The sequence below is a fragment of the Adiantum capillus-veneris genome, chromosome 9, assembly GCF_014529385.1.
Source record: "Adiantum capillus-veneris isolate H3 chromosome 9, ASM1452938v2, whole genome shotgun sequence".
NCBI lineage: Eukaryota > Viridiplantae > Streptophyta > Polypodiopsida > Polypodiales > Pteridaceae > Adiantum > Adiantum capillus-veneris.
This window is the reverse complement of record NC_140939.1, coordinates 57,511,683-57,519,006: the sequence shown is the minus strand read 5'-3', so window position 1 is coordinate 57,519,006 and position 7,324 is coordinate 57,511,683. Positions and strand designations below refer to the sequence as shown.

Here is a 7,324-nt window from a genome sequence, read left to right as displayed (position 1 = left end):
GATCATGAGAAAGATCACGATGAAGACACACAGATAAATGATAAGATTCTTCAGAAGATCATTGAGATGCAAGCTTTATGGGATGAACATCAAGTCTCCATTGAGTTTCAAGATCGTATGCTCAAGCTTTTGTTTGACAAAAAATCAAATAAAAATTGAGAGAGTTTAAGTACACTTCTTGTCCAATTGTCACCATCTTGGGATGGTTCTCTAGGTGGTATTAGTGTTCCCACATCTTGGACCCAATTGACTACATTGTATAGAAGCTTGGGCATGGTTGACAAAGATAGATATCTTATTTGTATGGGATCAAAAAACAACACCCATAGTCCCATCTTATATGAATCGATAACTGAGGATAGCTATGTGGGGAATGTAGTGCTATGCTAATGTGAAGGGAAAAGGAGTTAACAGATTGTTTAAAATGTTGCAAAACATGCACAAAGTGAAAATTTCCATGCAAGGAGATGATATCATTTGACTATCTCTCTATAGAGAAGCAGTTGCAACTTATATCAAGTTCTAGCTTGGTATGCCATGAGCTTTTATCTATGTGGAGACATAGAGAGAGGTGGCTAGATACAGAAGATACATATGTTGTTCCCTCTGAAATTAATGAATTTTGGGATGGAGCCAAGTGCAGAGAGTTTCAAGACTGTTGGAGTCCTACATCTAGTTTTGAACTTCCAGTCATTTGTGAGTATTGCAGCCATGCATATAAGGCATGGCCGTCTTCACTCTCTTCGGAAGAGTTATTAAAGAACTTGAAGGGGGACAAATACGAAATCACTTGAAAATCTTGTCGAAGATTAATAAAAATCTCCATGAATTTTTGTAAGGTAATGATATTATTTTTTAGCATGATTCCCAATAGTTTTTTGCCTTGTGTGATGTTTGTTGCTTCTTGCATTTGGCAGGGAGATCCTCAAAATTTTGGGCTTCTTCTTCACTGGGATGGTTTTCAATCATCCAAAACAACACAACGAAATTGTGGTGTTGTTGCAATCAGAGTTTTAAACTCTGGAAAGGACTCTTTTCTAAAACCCTTACCAATATTATTCATTCCTTTCAGCTGTAAGAATATTATTGTATCTTCAGGTGATTTATTTCATGTCTTCTCGCAACCATTGGTGAGAGAACTAGAGAAACTATTTGTGAAGGGATTTGATTTGAGCTTCAATTATTCTCCGAGTTTAATTGATCTTGCATTGCCTTCCTCAAAGAAAATAACAGCTTGTGCTATGCTTATGGTGGTTACTGGAGATCACCCTACTCAGTGCAAGATTGGGCTTTTCAAGGATGGTGGCCAACATTTCTGTCGAAGGGATAAAGCAGCCGCTACAGTAGATTCCTCTAGTTCAAGCTTTCAAGGTCGATATATTTATGAAAAAAATCATCTCCAATGTTGCTATCCACTGCCTAAAAGGAGTATGGCTGAAATGCAGAAAGCTCTCTCTCTTTCAGTCAAGCCACTTCACAAAGCCAATCTGATGATATTTTAAAGAATGTTGGATTGAGTGGGAAGTCTAGTTTATGGAGACTAAATGATCTTTACGGCTTTGATTTGTCATTGGATTTTGTCTATGACACAATGCGCATTCTCTCTTTGAATATATTTCAAAAGTATATTTCACTTTTGATGAGAAATTCGACAACAGAGATGAAACGCAAGATTGATGATATCACAACAAGATCCCTAAGCTGTGTCCCTCCAGTATTGTGATATGGTCGTTGGCCAAGATATCCCAGTAAATATCATGAAAGTTATAAGGCAAAAGAGAATCAAAAGCTCATACAGTGGTGTCTTCCATTTGTATTATGTGAGGTGGATGGATTGTCTAGTGATATACAAGATCTCGGACTCTTATTAATCGATATTGCCCACCTTTTTTTCAACTATACTCGGGATCATGGTTGGACAAACAAGGCAATTGAGGTTGCAAGGACCTTGTTTTCATCTTGGAGAGTCAAGTCTAAAGAGGATTTTGGTGCTAATTCATCACCACTTGAGCATGTGGCAGGTACTAACATATCTCAACTTCGCTTTACGTAGCATCGTCCAGAAGTGGGTTTTAGCAATTGCAAATCTAACAATGTCTTCTTCTTTTGAAGGGAGTGGAGAAATAATAGATGATATTCTTCGACATGGAAATCATGATGTTATATGGTGCTTTCTCTATGAGCGATTTGTCTCCACCTATGTGAATATAAAATCAAACAATAAAGAGATTGAGATTTATTTCACTAACTTTCATAGGAGAAGACTTCTCACATGGATCTTAGCACAGATTCATAAAGATAAGGTTGGAATTTTGCCTCACCAAAGGTTGTACCAAGAGATTCACTTCGCTCTCATGGCACCCACAGGATATGTTATTGACTCTTTAGTGCAGTATGAATGCCAAGCATGGCAGAAACATGGAATACTCAAAGTGTCATCTATCTTGAAGGCAAAGGATTTGTGGAATGCTCCCTTATTAAATGAAACTGACTATCCATGTGGTAGTTCTATTTTTGATAACGGGATCATCATAGGTCCTAAAAGGCAGGGAGCTTTCTCAAGTGGAACAGAGATTCTTGAGCCAAAGAGAGTGTAGATCCACACATGTTCAAGAACACAACAAAATTTGGTATAACGGAGAAGTCTTCAAAGTTGGTGATACGGTTGTTGTGAAATTAGATAACTATGTTCCTGGCTCATTCTCTGTTGATGAGTGGAAAGCACGCATTAAATACTTTTTCTCTACACAATGTGGTACAAATATCATGATTTTCTTTGTTGCGGATTACTACAAACAATCAATCTTGGTGGAAGAAGAAAACGAAAGGTTGAATGTGGAGCCAATTACTGGAATGAGTGTAATGCAACAAACTCCCATGCCTTTCACATGGGACTGCATAAGAGAATTTAGCTCTTTACTTCATAAGTTTATTCCATGGAGCTTTCAAAACTCCATCATTGCTTATGAGATTAAAGATCTCTCTGTGCGTAAGCGTCTACTTACTATGGGGGCTGTGGGATGTGTTCCTCCATGGGTGGAAGAAATGGATATTGTTCAAATTAAACAATGTGATGATCGTGACTTTTCTAGTCATATGTTTGTATATGCTGTTGTTCGAGAGGTGGATGTGGAAAGAAGAAAGGTGCGATGCACAAGGCTTCTCCAAATGCAAAGTAGAGTGCAACTTTGGAAGTCACGAGGCGAAGATCCTATTGGCAAGATATATCCCTTTGTGTTGCAGTAGTTTCTGGTTGGGAGGTTCTAAAAAGAAAGAAAATAATGAAAGACAATAATATTATGTTTTTGCCATGCATGTGGCAAGTTTGTTGTGACACGTGAGATTTTGGAATCATCTTTGATAGTTATGTCTTTGATAGATAGTGTCATTTACAATCATGATGTAACTATAATCATTGTTCTAAACTTTTAAGTCTTTTCTTTTCAAAATCTTGAGGAATACTTTGTTAGCTATCTTTAAGAAAATCCAATTGTAATCTTTACGTATTTTTAACATCTTTATGGTTTATAACTTCATTTGTCATGGTGCTTGATGGCACAAAATGGTCGCCCAGCCCCATCATACGCTAATATCTTTTGTCCACCTGAGCCCAAATTGAGAGATCCAAGCAGGCTTTATGGAAAAAATATTTTAGAGGTGTACTACAATCAGGATCATTATCCTACGTTTCTACAAAATTATAGGGATGTAAGAAAGTGGTTCAAAGATTACCCTTTTGTGAGTGATTTGTGTCATAACCTTGAAGAGCAAGAGAAGAGTAAAGCATTGATCGAAGAAAACAAAGGAAATATTGCAGAGTTTGAGTTTAAAGATGCAGCTTACACTTGGGCATTAGAGGATATCTATCAATTTGTCATTAGCTATGCACAATCGCAAAGAAAGTACGACAAGAAAAAAACCTCAAAACCTGAAAGTATTACTCTTTCCATCTCTTTGGTTGAATTATTATATATTTCAGTATGTTTGATGATTTTTGTGCTTGTTGAAAGGTATGTCTTGCTTCTAATACTTCACAAGGAGAACATGATCCTAAGAAAGGAAATCTAGATCTGAATGTGGCGATTGTAGAAGAAGAAAGCCACAACAGGAGTGGACATGAGAATACTCCTACAACCATGGTAGCATGCACTTTACTTATGTTTGTTTCTTATGGCTAGTGAAGAATTATATCTGCTTTGAAAGGAGACTCAGAAGATCGATACTCCAAACGATGATGAGGTATTAGAAGATTAACGCAATGACTTGGGTATGTTCAACATGTTATACTTGTTAATGTTTTTTTCTTTCTTCTTTTAGAATTTGGAAAACTTGGATTGAGCTCGAAAATAGTCTAGAGCATCAATCTTTTGTGTCGTTGCTCACAAATGGTAGCTTAAAACGAGTGAGAGCTATGCCCGAATCTCCTAGGACGGGGGAGACATCACAAGTGATTTGTATTTTTTGGCTTTAAAGCATGGTTCATAACTTGATATGTTCTAAGAGGGTTTTTTTGTGTTGTTATAGTTAGTTTCCAAACCTACTAGTGCGTCTTTGCAAGTGCCTCAACAAGATGGTGAAAGGATACGCAAAAGCAATAGAGAACGGAAGATAGGTTTTTCAAAGTATTGAACAAATCACTCATGAAGATATCTTTAAGTCATATACTAGTCATAATCTCAAGTATACCACTAGCTATAGTTCTCTCTCCACTCATTCACTTCTGTAGTGTCTCTCTCTCTCTCTCTCTCTCTCTCTCTCTCTCTCTCTCTCTTCCCCCCCCCCCCTATACGTACACTCATTCTTATCGATACACTTCGTTGTTTTATTATGTTTATATTTGCTATGTTTTTCTAGATGAGTAAGAAGCTTCGTAAGTCCATGACTTGTAAAAAGCCAAGGCTCTTATCAAAGAAAAAGAGGAGACGGGTATTTTAATATGGAGAATTTAGTTAATGTTCTACTATAATATGTACTTGTAATTTATATATCTTTTTGCTCTAGGATATTGGTAACATCAATGATGATAGTACTATGTCTTTTGTTGAAAATGTCAATGGCGACGGTTCTTCTTGTTTATCAAATGACACAATCCATGATAAATTAAGTTTTTATCGTTTCATCAGCATTCATTTCTACTATTACTAGAAGATGTCTTTGGATATTTGATGTGTTTAGGCTTTGAATAACGACATTGATTTTGTGCAGGTGTCCCTCCTTCAAATTGTTGAAGAGAAGGAGGTGATCCTCTTTAAGTATTTTGATCTTCAAACAATAGAGGATATGTACTTAGTTTTGAAAGCTAGTTTTTTCAAAATTAGGAAGGAGGAGATTACATTTAGAGACAACAAGAGGATACTCGCATTGGATGAGATGAGAGAGAACTTAGTGGAGTGGTTGCTTTCTATGCAAAGAGTGCTTTTGAGAAGACAACTTGGTCACGATTTGACATTTGATGAAGTGAACATTGTGTCTTTTAATAAACAATTCAACATAAGTTCTTCTTTTCTAAATTTCATTAAATTATGAAGTGATGTGATTGTGAACTGCAATTGATTGGAATTAAGAGGTCTTCTTACAGTGTCTTCGTTTATGTAATATTCAATTGTCTTCTTCATAAAATATGCTTTCTAGCTCTTAAGTATTCAAAATCATTAAGAAAATTCTCCATATTATTTACTCGTAGATAAAACAGGGTTGGAATTAGCAAATTAAAAATGCTACATTTATTGTTAGTCTAATAAGTTTATTTTCTCAAGTGCCATATTTAATACGTAAGAATTGTTTTCCTATATGGACAATATTTTCTACATAGTAAAATGGTATGCGCATTGTCTTGACGGCCGCTTTTTCTATATAGAAAATAATTTTCTACATAGAGAATTATTTATATATAGGAAGATGTGGAGAGGAAAATTTCCTATATAGACTACCTAGTAAATGTTCCATTTTTTCTAGTTTTCACTTTTCCTACTTACGTTTATTTCTACCTAGTTACAGGGTGAAAGCATGTTAACCTGTCACGCTTTTTGTGCTAGTTAGCAGTTTCAAGTTAGCACATCTTCGAAAAGTTGGGCGTCCGGTAAATTTTTTACATATAATATCAAAATTTGTCGGAGGTTATAAATTTGGATTCCTTGTTTCAAGTGCTTTCTACTGATATATCATATGTCATCGATCTTGGAGATGTAGCTCAAGTTATTGTACTAGTTAGCATATGTCAAAATTGTGCTAGTTAGCATTGTCCGGGACATGAAAAAGCATGCCGCCACGTTAACATGCTTTCACCCAGTAAATAATATGGGGAATTATCTTTTTTTACTATCGAGGAACATGTTTGAAAGTCCTTGTGTGGAAAAGTAATAAAGAATGGGTTTACAACTTACAATGTGTGATTTACAAGCTAGGGGAAACACATTGAGAAGGGCAGGGATTAACAATGATCACTAGGCTAGATTCTAGAGATACTTGAGTGAGAGAGACGGGGCCGTGCGCATGTAGAGTTGCATGTTGTGTGTGTGCGCGCATGTTTCCTTTGGTGGAGGAGGGCGACAATGACAACCAACAGCAGGGCTTGATTCTTCTATGCCTAGAAGAGGGTGTCTCAAGAATGGGCCAAAGTTGTAAAGTCATTGCATCCATTGTACTGTTGGCTATCATCAAAGGTAGGTTACATCATCGATGATGACGGCACCGAGGCCCCTGTTGGGAGCAGAAAGGATGCATAATTAGGCTTGGCAACGTGTAAGGTGTTGGAAAGGGGCTACAAGAATTGTAGTCCCTTTCATGTATAACATAGATTCTTTGAAAGCATCATATATCGAGACATCGCATACTTAGCTAGGTGCGGTTGGGTGCAAGAGATTGTTAAATCTTTCAAGATGTCAATAATCCGGTAGCAGGTTGCCTTGATGGACGTCTATAACATAACTATTTGGCACTAACATAATATATGTAAATAATGTTACCATATACATGTGGTAGTGATGTGTGTGAACACACTAGGACCGACGGGGCATTTTCCCTCTTTAGGAGGTTTTTTCCCCCGTGCATTGTATATACGCCCATCACTCTAGGGCTATCTATCTTTCCATTACACACTAAGTAACACACTCTCAATTGTGTGCCTTGAGCTTTCTTCGTCTTCTCCAAGCTGTGTGAGTTTATCTGCAACCCTAATTCCAACAATTGGTATCAGAGCAGGTTGCGTCCTCCCGGGCTCAGTCGCCAGCTGCTCTAGTATACGCCTGCTCACTTTCTCCGATTTCAGTGAGCTTTGGAATTAGGGTTGCAAAGAAACGCACAAAGCTTGGAGAAGATGAAGGAA

At 37.0% G+C, this 7,324-nt stretch overlaps 1 pseudogene; it reads left to right on the top strand.

Annotated features, from left to right (window-relative positions):
• Positions 1 to 1,910: 1,910 nt before the first annotated feature.
• Positions 1,911 to 5,526, top strand: LOC147450529 (uncharacterized; annotated as a pseudogene).
• The last annotated feature ends 1,798 nt before the right edge of the window (positions 5,527 to 7,324 follow it).